Source organism: Morone saxatilis, unplaced genomic scaffold (assembly GCF_004916995.1).
Source record: "Morone saxatilis isolate NCDOM2014 unplaced genomic scaffold, NCSU_SB_2.0 Contig22, whole genome shotgun sequence".
NCBI lineage: Eukaryota > Metazoa > Chordata > Actinopteri > Moronidae > Morone > Morone saxatilis.
The window spans coordinates 15,622,510-15,637,826 of record NW_023339785.1 but is presented as its reverse complement, the minus strand read 5'-3'; positions in this window follow the sequence as shown (position 1 = coordinate 15,637,826).

Sequence of the window (15,317 nt, the reverse complement as noted above, 5' to 3'; positions counted from 1 at the left end):
TTTTCTTTTTTTTTTTCTTTTTTCTCCTTTTTACTGTGGGACTAAGCAGTGGATGAACTCGAATCAAGAATCTGAATTCAAGACACCCCACGACACAATGTTGAGGCTACACATTAAGCAGGCCTGGTGATTTTTAGATTCCTCTTTCTTCCTTTATTCTTCTCTTTATCCCTCCATTGCCTCTGATCTACCACAGCAAAGCAGGCGTTTGAAGTTGTCAAGACTGTGGCTTTACTGTTGAGTCCTCAAAGTGCTTATGTGACAGGTAGGCAAGAGCTGGAGGGGAGTAATGTGACTCCCACATAGTCCACAGCCTTTCCAGTCTCCATTCTCCACGCCCCTGTCTCCCACTTGCCTCCCGTGCACAGGCTTAGTCTCTGTGGTGATGTCACTCTGCTGAGCTTCCTTTTTGTCGAGTAACAACCCAAAGGTGCGCTTTGGGCTTTGGGGAAGACACACCGCCACCACAGCCCCATACGGTGTCTCCCCAGGGAGCACAGTAGGGTGAGGTAATGTGTTGTTAACCCCTCAGCCACCTCAACGTTTGGAAGTCGTACCATCAGCAGTGGCCGCTATCGCAACGATGATCTGATTGTTTGAGTAACCCTGTGGCCTCTCCAGATGGTCAGGCCTCTGAGCCGGTTTATGATAACCATACAGTTAATATCTGGCCCACATAACGCTCTCCCAGCTTCCTGTCCTACCCCCCCCCTCCGCTCCCCTCATACTCTGCTCTCATTTCTCCCCGCCACCCTCTGTGCTATTGTCTCTGATGCCTTCTCCTGAGTGCCCTGTTTTATTTCTTTATTTCACTCATCTTTTTAAATTCCAGAATTCATTTCGTTTGTCCCCAGGCACAAAGGGTGATGGCTAGAGACGGTGTCGCAAATTAAATTTGCTCCCCTTGGACGTGGGCACGATGGAACAGTAGAAGGAGAACAGGAGCAAAGAAAGCTGGAGGAAAAAGCCCATTTCCTATGCATTACTGTCTCTTTCCTCAGGGTCTATAGTGGAGTAACACCAACACCTCTATCGCTTTTTTTCCCTCTCTTTAATTTTCTTTTTCTTGTTCTCTCCCCGTCTCGCTCTCTGCTGCTGCTGCTGTTCTTCTCACGCAGCCTAACCTGAAGGTCTCTGTGCTCTTGCTACCACTGCTAACACAATCTGACCCAGTTTATTAGTTTGGGTCTAGTGAATCATTAATCGAGGTTATCTAACTGTTCCTATAATGATTCCGCTGTGACTCGTGTGTCAAAGCCTCTCTGTGTTCGCAACTGATCAAGCTGTACCCTCGTACTTCTTGCTCCACGCATTTGTACTCTATCATAACCATCTTGCAGAAAAAGCACCGTCCCTCAAGCTAGACTATATGTTTAATAGGTGTGCTATGCACTGTAATATGTCATTGTGTCAGAGCACAATGCGCGGACTAAGTGCACTGAATGCAAATTAATCTTGTGGGATGGCAGCAGCTGAATAGAGTGTGGTTTTGGGGAAAGGAGGGGAGCAAAGGGAGGGACAGAAGGAGGGCTAATAGTGGCGACAGAGAAGAGAGGGAGAGAAAAGAGCATGTGAGGAGGAGGAGGAGGAGGGATGTGGGATGTAGTCATCGCCAGGCCCATTCATCATGCAATGCCTGCTGGGATGCGCTGGGGTCAGTCCCGCACAACACAATTACAGCCTGTTCTGGTGTGTTGTGCTCGGCTCCACTGTGTTCCGACTATGTTCTGTTGTCTTTTGTTAGATTTCCTCTGTTCGAGCGCTCTTGTTTTCCCCGTTTGCGTGTTTTCTTCTGCTGCTCTCGTCTGTATGCTTGCGTTCGGTGGCAGATTTCTCATCTTCTTTTTTTTCCTGCATATTTTTGAACTTGCTGCTCAAGCTATCACTAAATGATCTGCTGCAGTACTTTGAGCAAAACATCTCAATTAGCTGAGCATTTGTTATGTTTTTGTTTTGTTTCTTTGAGTCTTAATCCCTCTACTTTGTCTTTTGCAATTAATTGCCGTATTTATTTTTTTTTGCTCATGTGGTGTAGCCGCTCGCTGGGCTCTTGCTCTAGCAGTCTTCTTTCATCCACATCTGAATTGCAGCCACTAGCTTGATTCATGTGAGTGACAGGCCTGGTTAGCACAGGGGTGTGAGATGCTAGTAAGCATGTTGTTTACCCTGCCTGCCTGACAGTCCTCTATGAGCCCACAGATGTTTCCAGAAAGCTGTAAATATCTGCTGTGTGCTCTAATGTCAGCTGACAGCATATCCGATCATAAGGATATCTCTTGTCTTCCTGTCCGTGTCTGTTCTTCATGCAGTGAAAAATAGTTTTCCCTGCCAGGAAACCTTTTAGGTGGTCTAAAGGCCTAAATGAAAACATCACGCAAGGATTCAGCATCATCGACTTTTGAAGGCTGATCCAGATATTTTTGTTAACATAGTACAAGGCAGGACTTTATGTTGTCACAGTGGCATCTGTTTCTGTCACTTTTAAAAAAATATAATACGATGGATGATTTGATTTGACTTTGCAGCACCATGCTGCATATATTTAAATGTAAGAATTTGGTGCTTTAAGGAACAAACTTTATATAAGTCTGCCATTTTCTTAAAGTTTTAAGTTAGTATTTTATTTTAGAAAATATACATTACAGGTATAATCACAATGTACGCAACCGTTGGATTCTTTTCTTTTTTCATTTGGATGAAAAACAAGCATTTTTATGTTTCTCTGCTGATTGTGGTTGATGGACATGATACCTATTGATCTGATCATTTTGTCAATTAATTTATTATTCATTGGGTTTATAAAATGCATATCACATGTTCCCAAACTCAAAGTCTCTAATGATGTCCAATCAACAGTCCAGAACCTCAAAATGTTTTATGTACTTTTAATGTGGGAAAGACAAGGAAAATCAGACTCAAACGATTATCAAAATTGTTGTCATTATCAGCTAATCGTTTCAACACAAAATTGAATACATAAACAAAATGCCATTAGCAATTATTAATTGGTCAGATTGAGTTGCTGTCTAGTGTAGTTTATGTATGTCTGAATGAGTCATAGTAGGTTCCAGTTCTATGTTTTGATGTTTAATGGTGGGGCTGCTGCGCTTTAGTTTACTTAAGTGACTAATTATGCCTTTTAATTAATGATATCATTAGTAGAATGGGTCATATTTTGTAATATATCATGAATGTGGTGGAAAATTCTTCAGCTGAATTTCCTTTCTGTTGTTTAGATCTTATTTTCCAAGCCCCATATGTAATTTTGATGATTTATCCTGCCAAAAACAAATTCCTTGAAATGACAAATACTCAGTGTTCTTTTTAGAAATGTATTCAAGCTGTTTATTAAACAGCATGTTGACCATGGGGGAATTGTGGATTTTCATTTGGTTATGTATCTAAGCAGTCATTTCCAGTAGTTGTTGAAAGATTTCTTGTAACAGAAGACAAACGCACCCAAAGGTCCCAGAAGTTTACTTACTCGCTAGGGATGCATTGGGCGGTGGCTTTGCTGACGGGAAATAATAGGAAGCCCCAAGATTGACTAAAAGAATGGCAAATCATGGCCAGAAAATGCAACAGTTTAAAGTACAGAGCATCTGGAAACAATTTGAAACAATGGATTGTCTTCAGTAGGCTCCATGTCAGAGTGTATGGATGCCTCCCCTTCCTGACTTTCGGCTTCCTGAGACAACTTGGGAAGGAGTTGGATGACATATATAGATTGACTTGGCATTCTTTGATTTGATAAGAAGAATGAGGCATGTTTTATTTTAGTATTTCATTGACTTCCAGGCTGACAGAGTAAAAACACATCTTCATCCCAATCACAGATTGACTTTGATTTGATATTCACCTTGAAACTAGTAAATGAACCTCGTGCAAGCTCAGAAATTGGTGTTGATTGGAAGAATGAAGCAGGTTTTGTTTTAGTATTCCATAGACTCCCACCGCTAAACCTGATAGAGAAAAATCATATCTTCATCCCAATCATGTCAGTGGGTAGCATTGGCCTAATGATATTGGATTTTTATTGAGTGACTGATCTAACATAATCACTTGCACACAGTGTAAATGTCTATAAAGGTTAACAGAACTTGGCTAAATTAAATGAAATATGTATGATAAAGTAGACTTCTTATAACTGGTTTACGCTCTGGTACTCGAGGCTCGACTCTAATCAACAGATGAGCCGAGCGAAAACTCCAGGCCTTTGAGCTCTTTTTATAACCTCTTCCTCCTACAATTTACCTGGCCATATTGCATTATCTAGGACAAGTTCTAACCACATCCCATGGCGACTGTCTGACTTGCTAAGTACACCTGCTCAGTGTCTCCCCAACCTGCAGACGCAGCGGCGTGTCTGTTGTCAAGTCGCCTTTTGTGTGCCCTAATGAAGCCGGGGAGATGTGACGACATGCCTCACATTTCACTCTTCACCTAATTGTGTTGATGGTGAGGCTGATATTAGTGTTGTGGTGGTTAATCTTCCCGGAGAGGGGAAATGGCGGAGCCATCAAGGGATACGACACAGCTAATTAGACTTGTGTATGCTTCCTTGTGTGAGGGGAAAAGTGGGGTGAAGTGAGGTGGAGCAAGAAGTGGTGCCAAAAAGAAAATGGCTTTCAAAATTCCCCTTTTGAAAGTTTTCTTTTACTGATTGAATGGGTACAGAAACTTACTTCAAAAACCTGTCTTGAATATGTGGCATATTCTTTGATTGTCACTCCGCTTAATGACAGAATCCACTTTCTGACAAGGGACAACTGGTGGGGTTGCCTCAACATTCATTACAGCCTGACATTTTGCCCACTCCACAAATCACCATCTTGGAGAGTCTGAAATTAAAGTAATTTGAAATTGCACACATAGCAAATGACCCACTGGTGCTACAATAATGCTGTTTTTGACTTCATCCTCCCCCGGGGAAAGCTGTTAGTAGGTTTGACTGATTAGGGCCTGAAGCCACTGGCTCTCTATTAGACAGAAGACAAAGCTTCAACCCTTGGTGCTGGAAAATCTGAAGTAATGAATTAGTGATAAAGGTTTAAAAGACAACACCATTAGCGGGGCTGTCGGGGGGAGGTGGACTGCTTTTGCAATTGCAATTTGCAATTTTGCAGTAGGTAATTTGGAGTCTAAAGGAATACAAGTGAAATGCTTTGGATTTTTTTCTTCTTCATTTTATGTCCTTTACTACTCTGCTTCTCAGTCTCTCTCCCTCTGGCTACCGTTGACAGTAATATTAACCTCATCTCCACTGCGCTGTCCTCATGTGACCTGGAAGTCATCTCTTGTGAGAAGTGGTCAACTGTTCTGCCGCTCAGGGTCTCCAGCCTCACTGGAGCTCGTAATGCATTATGACTCCATCGCCCGGGGGGGGGAGGATGAAATAATATATTAAGATTATGTTGCGAGCTGTCACACACCACTTGGGTTGAGAAGTACTATGCCAGCAAAAAAAATGTGCAGAGTCATACTTTGATATAGGTTTTTTTTTTTCTTTCAAAGGCAGCCTGAGGCCTTGTTTGATTTAGTTCTGGATTCTGACCTATTGCCAATGACATCCACACTGCTCATGCCCCATATTGACCGCCATTAGCACACACAGTGCCCATATCCGCCATGCTGCTAGTGTCACTGTTTGCCACATTGCCCACCACCCGGTCAGCCTGTGTCCATCTCTGTTAGCGGAGGGAGCTCAGTCCTGTCACCTGAGGGATAAAGTGTACAGTGGAAACATGTATCCTCTGAGGTATGTGGGGCCGATGCAGATCCTCGGTTGGTTCAGCTGTTGCGCCCTGTGCCGACAGGGAGGGCCCAGCCTGTGTCTGTCTCTGTTATTGGAGGATTTATAGAGCTGGGCGAGATATTTACTGTTTGCAGTGAGGTTTTCATGCCTCTTAAATCTGAATTGAGTCAGGGGTGGTCCTCTTGCAAGGGTGATTTATTTGACTGTGTACTTACTCATTTGCGTTGCTTATTGGTAAGTAAACATCCGCTTTTAACCTCTGGGATTTGTTCTGTTGTCTGTATCACTGCAAAAAAAATATGTTCTTCCTGAACAGTCCGTCTTTAACCTCTTGTGTGAGATTGGTTGGTGGTTATGGTTTTGTTGGACATGGTGGCTTGAGGTCAGACCACTTGTGCTGCTGACGGCAGGGTGCCAATTGTCTTCCACTGCTTAAAGCTCTCGTTGGTTGTATTCTGACCAAAAGCTAATTGACAAAAATGTTTTTTTGCCCACACACACATTGGACAGAATCCGCCAGTGATGAGCTCCCAGGAGTCACATTAATAAAATACATACTGTACATAAACAAACGAAAGGTTAAACTTCTGGTAATGAGTAAAATGGTTGCCTTTACTGCACTCACATTGCAGCTAAGCCAGTACATTGTGTTTCTAGCTGGTGAGCTTTTCCCCTTGTCGCAGAGGTCACTTCATCTCATCATGTGGCATGGTACTAATTCCTCAGTTAGAGCGAACGTCTCAGTGACCTGGGCGTGATGTTCTCCGCAACCTGTGCACTTTACCTAACCTGCTTCCATTATATTAGCAAAACACAGTGACAGTGAGAAAAGTGATATTGTTACAAGTTCCTGTCAGTATGTGAGAGAGATACGTCTCTGACAGCTTGATAATGAACATCTCTCTCTCTACTCCAGCTCCGTCTCATCCTCTCTCGTCTCACCATCACTCCCCACTCAAAAAACTCATCCACTCCACTAGTCAACTCACCTCACTCAATACACAGGCTCACACACACACACACACACACAACACCCAGCATCGCCTTCACCTTTCCCGCAGCCTCGCCCATTCAGTTGAAATAACAACGGTGACTTCACCCTTGCAACTAATGGAAAATCTAACCTTACCTATACCCGTCCTCCTCCTTTGCTCTGCATCAGCTTGCTTGCTCTAAATTAGAACTGAGCGGTGAATTTCAAACAATAAAGTGTACTGTACCGTTCCAAAACTCCATTAGTTATATTAACACTCGGATTCCTGCCCCGGAGTCGTCTATCTATCCTCCGCCTTTCACCGGAGGGGGGCCAATCCTCTTCTTTTCATGGATCTGTGTAACCTAGTTACTGAGGCCCAGCAGGGGAGGCCAATCAATTAATGAACAAAGGAGCCCGCTCACTGAGCAGTGGCGCGAGTCTGGGACTATAAACAGGGTGCTCCCAAAACATGGTCGCTGTCAGTTCAGTGCTCATCTGATAGATGTTGTTTTGCTTTGTTGTTGTGCGTGTGTTTCTGCGAGTACTATTTTAGAAGAGTCTAAAGCCAGTGGATACCGCAGTGTTACCTGTTTGAACGCACTACCAGCCAATATTCTGGTGTCTCTTATTGAGAAGGAGAAGTAGAAAAAGCTTTTGTTTGAAAAGCACAAAAACGCCTTCCGCCGTCATTATGTTTCATCGTATTTGAGATGCAGCTAAATGGACCGTTGCATTTTCTGCCATTGTGTTTTAAAAAGGGTGGAAATAAAACATTTTATATTATTGTATGAAACCTCAGACAAATTACACAACAAATTAAATGTCCATATTCAGTGATTCTGATGAGTATCCCGTGGCAACAGGGACATTTGGACCGACAGCCCTCGTCTTCTGTCCACCTGTGCCTGTCTGTCACCACTTTCTCATCCTTCCCTTTTCTCAGTACCTCTTTTGATCCTATTGAATCCCCCTTTTTTCCACATCCCTCAGGTCCACCCCTCATTCTATCCTATCTTTCTTCTCTCCAGCCGCCCGTCTCTCTGTCATCCCTTTTTCTTAATCCGGCTATTCGTCCCTAGCGTTCCCCTCCCTGGTGCTTCCAGCTCCGTCTCCCTGTGTGTGAGATCAGGGAGCAGGCTGTTGTAACAAGCTGTTGAATAATGTAAGCACAGGGCTATAGGCCAGAGTTTCAGTTAACCCTTTTGATCTCTGATCACACAGTGGGTGAGGCGGACACATCATAAATGACAGCTCGACAGCAGGGCAAAGCAGCCCGAAGGCCTTTCTGCTTCCGTCTTTCTCCAACCTCTACCTAAAGGCTAAAGTTCCCTCATCCGGTTTCATTGTCATGGCCTTTGTAAGCAGGAACACAGTGAGCGTCCCTAGCCTTTGTTATTCTAACATTGATGTATAATTAACGGGTTAGAAAAGGCGATGCTGAATAATTGATATTGGAGCAAAGATGTCATGGCATCCTGAACCTTATCGTCTTCAGTATTTTTACTTGCTAGATAAAAGATTTACCAGTTTGCTTTCTTTCTGGTTATCTAGTTCAATCTGCACTGATTCATTGTGGCACCGTGCTCTCCTCTGACTGAGGAGCTATTATCATTATTTCATTCGGCTTTTTTTTACCTTAGTGTACACTGTGTCAAAACACAAGCCCATAGGCTCCTATTAAATCCTCAACAGAAGCCAAGTTTGTACGCGTGTTACCAATTTGTATCAATTAACTGACCGAGTCACGCATTTCCAATCTCAAAAAAGCATAGCCAGCACACAAGGTCCCATTAACCCTTTTGTAATCAATACAGATTCCCCTCTCCTTAAGTGCTTCTAGTTAGCTTTAGAGCCTCATATCCTGAGGCTAGGGCGTATTGATCTGCTGGACTGATTGGAAGTTACCCTTCAGGAGGTGAAGGATAGCAGTGGGACTGACGATGTTTTGGCAAGAGAGGGGAAGGAGTGGGTCTTCGTGGCTCTAGATCAGCTTACCACTTCCTACCCCCACACACCTGTTACAGCTAGTGGGAGAGAAAACACAGCACCAATCTGTGTGTGTGTGTGTGTGTGTGTCTGAGAGAGTGGAAACGACTGTTTGTGTGCTCAGGAGAGCAAATGGCTGAGAGGCGTAGCAAATGAGAAATGTGTTACATAGGGTTTATGGTGATGGCGTGTGCCTGAACCGCATCGGCTTTGGCAGCTGCTGGCCTTTTATAGATGGGTGGCAGGAGACAGATTTTAGATTTTACATGGCTAACACACTACGTGACAGTCTGCTTTTCAGATTGGGTGCTTGGACCCATAACCCGCTGCCGAGCCACATGTACACAGCAACACATAAATTTGCACACATCCACAGAAAGGAGCGCACACATACGTATACAGACCATTAAACTGCCAGGTTCTGTGTGTGTGTGTGTGTTTGTGTCTGTGTGTGTATGATGCAGCACAGTGGCATTTAATCTATAACTCTGACAGCCTTTCCTTGAACTGGCAAGGAAAAGCATGGCTCTCTTTCCACATAAATACACCCCAACACCCCATTCACCCTCCCATCTCTCTTATCTCACACCCCCTTTGCCTGTTCCCCCTTCTAACAAAAAAATATTAAATATTGTTTTCATTTCTAAGTGACATACACCATGCATGCAGCCCTGTGGAGGCGTAACCCTATGCACAGCCCCCAGCTACCCCTTCTGTAAAAACTGTGTGTGTGTGTGTGTGGTGTCACTGTAGGATACATAGCAGCTGTAGAGGCAGCAGTGAAGAGGGGAAATGGAAAGAGCCAGCACAGTAGACAGAGCCCAGATAGACCTGTCAGCTCCGTGACACCCACACATGCCTCACCCTCTGGTCCAGGACGAGAACAGAGGAAGGGAAAGCAGCTCGGCTGGGGACAGGTAGAGCGAAATAGACAGAGCCACAGTTAAGACTAAAGCTGTGAAAGGGATAACGGTGGCCTGTGGTGGAGCCGTGTTTATTTCGGTGAACATGGGGAGACTTGAGGGAGAGAGGATAGGAAACCTGGCAGGTTACAATGCCTAAAAAAAAGTATTCATGCTTCTTTGACGTATCTAGATCTGTTATAGACCTGCACAGGCTCTGTCAAGTTTCATGAACTGCAAGTTTACGGTCCTGCAGCGAATTCTGGATCAGATTGAGGTCTGGATTTTGCCACTTTAGGACATAAACATTATTGTGTGTAAGCCATTGCTGTGTAGCTTATGGCCAATGTTTGGGATTGATGTCTTGGTGAATCATAAATCTTCCCCAAAGTCACAGTTTTTATGTCAAGCTATAGCAGTGTTCCCCATAGGTGTTTGCTGCCTTTATTTTACCCTCTACCTCCACAATTCTTCCACTTCCTGCTGCAAAGAAGCATCTCAAAAAGCATCATACTGCAACCACCAGATTTCATGGAAGGGGATGATGAGTTTGTTACAACAGAGTTGTAGACATTTAGTGTGATGGCCAAAAAGCAACATTTTTGTGTCATCACACTGTAAAGACACTATAAAGCCCACTTCAACTTTGTTTTAAATTCTCCCACATGCCTTCTGGCAAACGCTAGTCGAGATGTCATGTGACTGTTTTTTTAACAGTGGCTTTCTCTTTACCAGTGTGCTATAAAACTGTGACTGGCGAATCCCCCTGGCAACAGTTGTTGAATGCACATCTCTCAGCCATGAAACCCTGTAAATTCTTCAGAGCTGCTGCAGGCCTGTTGGTGGCTTTCACGCTGCTGTCCTTGAGTGCAAGAGTGCTCACTCTTTAAGGGTGGCCTTCTCTTGGCAAATACACAGCTGTGCCAGATTTAGTCTTTCTTTAATGACTGACCTAACAGTACTACAAGGGATAACTCAGCATCTATTTCCCTTTGTCCTCATAATGTAGTTTTTGACAGGAAATTAACTAATGTCAGAAAACACCAAAGAAACAGTTTAAGGGGGAGGAGAATATTGTGGTTGTTTTAAAAAAAAAAAACTGCAACTGAGGCAGAAAGTGTAAGAGAGAAGAGAAAATCTGGAGCTCAGCTTCAAAAACACACAGGATTTGTAATAGGATTCATGACTGGGGCTACAATTGGGAGTGTAATTATTGTTATTGCGATAAGCCAATCATGAGGCTGGGTATTTCTCTGCAGTCGGAGCTTCCGCGCATTTAGCGCCTGAAATTACCACGATGGGGGCACGTGTCAAGTGTGTACCGTTTGTTTATGTAAATCATACAATATACAGCCCTCTAGACAAATTTCCACTTCTATCCATTTATCTGTTGTTCTTGATTGAGCTTTGAAAGGGAGCCGATGATTAGGAAAGTGTTTTCATGCAGGAGGAAAAATCCTATCCGTTTGATCTTGCAGGCAAAAATATGGGCAGCACAACAGAATCTCATCTCTTGTGTCAGCTATTCTTCCACACCGTGATATTCCCATGGGAACGCATTTCTGCTGCGCGAATCACAGACAGATCAGTGCGGGCCGTTTCTTATCTGGACATGAAAGAAGGGAAGATGGAAGAGGGAGGTGTAAAAAGGGGGAGAGAAAGGGAAAGAGGAGGGTAGAGGCAGGCCTCCCCTGGGAATCATAATACCTGAAAGTAACTGGGCGGCCTCTTGAATCTAGCTCATCATCATTGCATGAGCAGGTATTGTTCCCATCCCTATTACGCTCCGAGATGCCTCCTCTGCTCGGCTGTTTTACCCCAGTCTCTCCCAGATTGATTGAGTAGATTAGACAGTTATAGTGTTTATGTGTGTGCCAACGCCCGTGTTACAGCATGCCTGGGGGTTTATTATTAGTTTGATAGTTTTTCTTTTATTCATCTGCGGATATCATGAGTGCTGTTGTTGTTTGATAGCATCTCGAGTTCACACCAGGTCAGCGAATCTGTTATTGCTGTTCCGCTGCAGGTGTAAAAGTCTTAATAAAACTGTTGTGCTTTAGTCAGAGATTCCGTGGAGGTTCGAGATAGGTTTTCTCAGCTGAATAGGCAGTTGATTTGATCGGCAGACCCTGCAGCATGAAACCACACTGACAACTCTACTTGCCCCTTTCTACTCCGAACACCCCCCCCAACTCCCACGCTTACTCACACACACATTCACACACTCGCACACAGACGTGCCCTATCCACGAGCAGTATGACTTTCACCTCTGAGTGATGTCCATTGTCTGTATAAGGAGAGAGCCATTACGAATCCTCAGTCCCAATGGAGACATTGTGCTGCCCGCCATGCTCCCCTGTCCTTCAGCAGCGTCCTGAGATGACAGTAGATAAACAATGGGAACAAACAGTCACTCCCACCAGCATTGATCCGGCTCCCTCGCCCCCTCCTGCTCTCACCAACAACGCCACATTGATTCCACCTACACTCAATTTATATGAAAGCCCCCGTGCCCCGCCTCCCTTTTCTACCACGACTGACAAAAATGATAAATGACCAACCCCTTCCTTCCTCTGCCACCACCTCCCTGTGCCTCGCGTTGGCTGTCCGAGGCAGTACAAGCCTATTTCTCCCCGTAGAAATCCAATAGAGTGAGCTCCCTCTTTTCTCGGCAGTGTACGTTTTTTATTTTTTTACGGGAGGAGTGTGGGGGTTATTCATTGCTTCAGGTCCTTCCTATAATTTCCACACATAAACATGTCACTGGCGTAATTTCATCCCTGCAGGGCATCCATATGCATGATGTCAAACCATCAAAAAAGACCAATGAAGGAAATTATTATGCATTTAAATGGCGCACACCGTAGGATCTCCTCTCCTGTGGCTGCTGGCTAAAAAGTCTGCAATGTCACTCAAAGATGAAATCATATGCAGAGCCTCCAAAGTGGGGTCAATTATTTCTCTCCCTCATTGGCTTAATCGGTCTATTCTCTCTATTATGTATCTGATTAATCTGTCCATCGCGTAATCACATGAATGAGATTGCAGTTAATTCAGACATGACACCTTGGCTGTTTGGATCTGTTGTCGTTTTCCATTGATAATGCTTTGTATCTTAATGGATTAATGGAGTTTTAGTTTACTGCAGTATTTTCTGTATGTATTCTTTTCCCTGTGCCGTCCTTGGCTCTTTTTCAGCTGCTAATAAAGGTCTGCAGTATACAAATGATGTCTCCCATGGTTCTCAACTGTATTTTATTGTTCAGATTCAGTGTCCCCATGCCTGTAAATGGGGCACAGAGTGTCTATAAATAGATATAGTGTGGTAGCGAGCTCATGGTGGTTATGGGGGGAGTGGGGGGGGGCTCGTGTGTGTACGTAACTGCACGGTGTTTTTTTTATGTGCTACGTGGAGGTGATCGAGGCTATCGATGAAGGTGTTGATTCCACTCTCACCACTCTGCCCCACCACCCAAGGGAGTAATACCATTGAGGAAAGTCTCCATTTCACATCTCGGCTCCACCGTTCCCAAATGACCCTTCCCCGCTTCGTCTCCACCCCGCCAGAGTTTTCCCATGGCTCCCACAGCTCATCCACACTGCTTTTCGCACTGTGTGGTAATCCATTTTACACTTCCTGCTACTCTTAGATCCCTCCTGCCTGAGATCCCAGATCTAAAAAACGACGGGAGGTTTGGGAATCTACTCTAAGATGAGAGAGACTCGGAGAGTGCCATTTATATTTAATTCTCTGCCCTCTGTGTTTTTATTCATCTTGGTCCTAATCGTCCCCACATAATATGAATGTATAATCATGCCATTATGCCTGTGCCCTGTCAGGTTATCTTCATGGAGGATGATATCTGTGTTGATAGGACCTGACATGATCCTTCTAATGGAAGTCTGAGGGTGGGACCTTGCTATGTGTGGTGCTGGATATGCTGTACAGTAGTGGTACAGAAATGCCCCAATTTGTTTTAATTGTCATTGAACACACTTTAGCTGTCTTCCCATACTGCTCATAATTGCTCTTAGAAAAAGATTGCACTCCCTTGTCTGGATTTGAAGACGAGTCTCTGCCTCTTTCTCCCATTACTGTGTCAACGAATAACATTGCAATCATTTCAATTACGACAGTGCTGGGACTGAGGTCTTCAAGTAGGGCCTTGAGATGTAATTGGAGGGGCACTGGCGAATTGAGGAAAGGCATTTTTCTTCTGTGAAATTGCCTCAGTCTTGGGGACAGTAAATTGAGGTGCTGAAAAATGATGTGATAATTCCGCCGCATGGTTTGGTAGGGGAAATGGTCTGAAAGTCACTTTCTGGAGAATTAGAAGGCAAAACTACATTTCCCTCCCGAGTCCTCTGTCCTTCACGCAGTGGCATGAAATGAATTGATGAGACAGAGGGAGAGGAAAGTGTCGGTGTAAATGTTTGCAGCTAAAATGAAGCTGCCTGCTTGTGCATTCAGATTGGCTGAAGGGTGGGAGGCGGAAGCCGGAGTGAGAATTCTGCGCCGTGCTCCACGCTATTTCACGGCCTAAGCCTTTAATCGCAGCAGCCACAATGGATGCATAAAATGGAATTCAAATTTCAGATTGATTGATTCTATATTGATGAATGCCAAGGCTGGTTTAAAGGAAAGGGGGAAAAAAAAAAACCTGCGGCTGTTAAATGTAACGTCTTTATGAAGGCGAGTCCTTGCTCTTCTCATGTGCCTGTTTGTTGCTTTAGATGTGCTTCAAAAAGAAATATGAAAATTCTTGCTTTTTGAAGTTTAATCCCTGGCAAAAAAAAAAAAAAAAATGGTAGGAGGCTGAATGTAAATACAGAAATTTGCTTTAGCTTTCCGTCTTGCTGCTTTTTTGCTGCTTGTGGTGGAGAATTCCAACACAGTGGTAGCTGTTGACGGAAGTCACAACACCTCTAAAACTGTAGATTCTAAGTTTGTCACCCGTTGATTCAAGTTAAATCCTCCTAAATGAATAACACATGAAACACCTTATAACAAGACCGGGATCTTTACTCCATAACATAGCATTTTGACCTCTCTCTGAACATAATGCTCAATCCTCGCCTCCGTCACTCTATTGTGTCTCGTTTCTTAATCCCTTCAAGGCATCTCACACAGTAACAGAGCTGGCATAAGCACATTTGGTACTGTTTGCAGTGTCGAGATTAACAGGATTACAGATTAGGGATTACATAGGCGTCATTCTTACCCATTTAACCTTGACCCATGCCTCGGTCTACGCTTCAGATGGTCAGACCCAAACTTGTTTTTGTGTTTGGAAGGCCACAGTGTTTGCTCAAAAGCTCAGTGATATTTGTTCAGGGATCAATACAAACAAAACAGGTGTGCTTTGTCGTGAGATCATTTGGATTGTAGAATCTTCTAATGAGTCTCTCGGGTTCGTTTCCACTGTGATCGTGGATTAATTGCATGTACAAAAGTAGCTCAGACACAAAGACCAAAAAGTGACAACAACAGTAGCCTTTTGATTAGTGTCGTATGGATTACTGCCCTCCCTCAATTTACTTCTGCACAGCTTCCATTCCTTTGAACACATCGTAAGTCCGGCGTTTCCATGGAGGACGTGCGGTTGCCAAGGTCTGTGGTGATTGAACACAGAGGGTCATCGTTTATTTCTGTCAGTCAGTGGCGAGGGTATGGATTGGGGAGAGGGGCCACAAGCG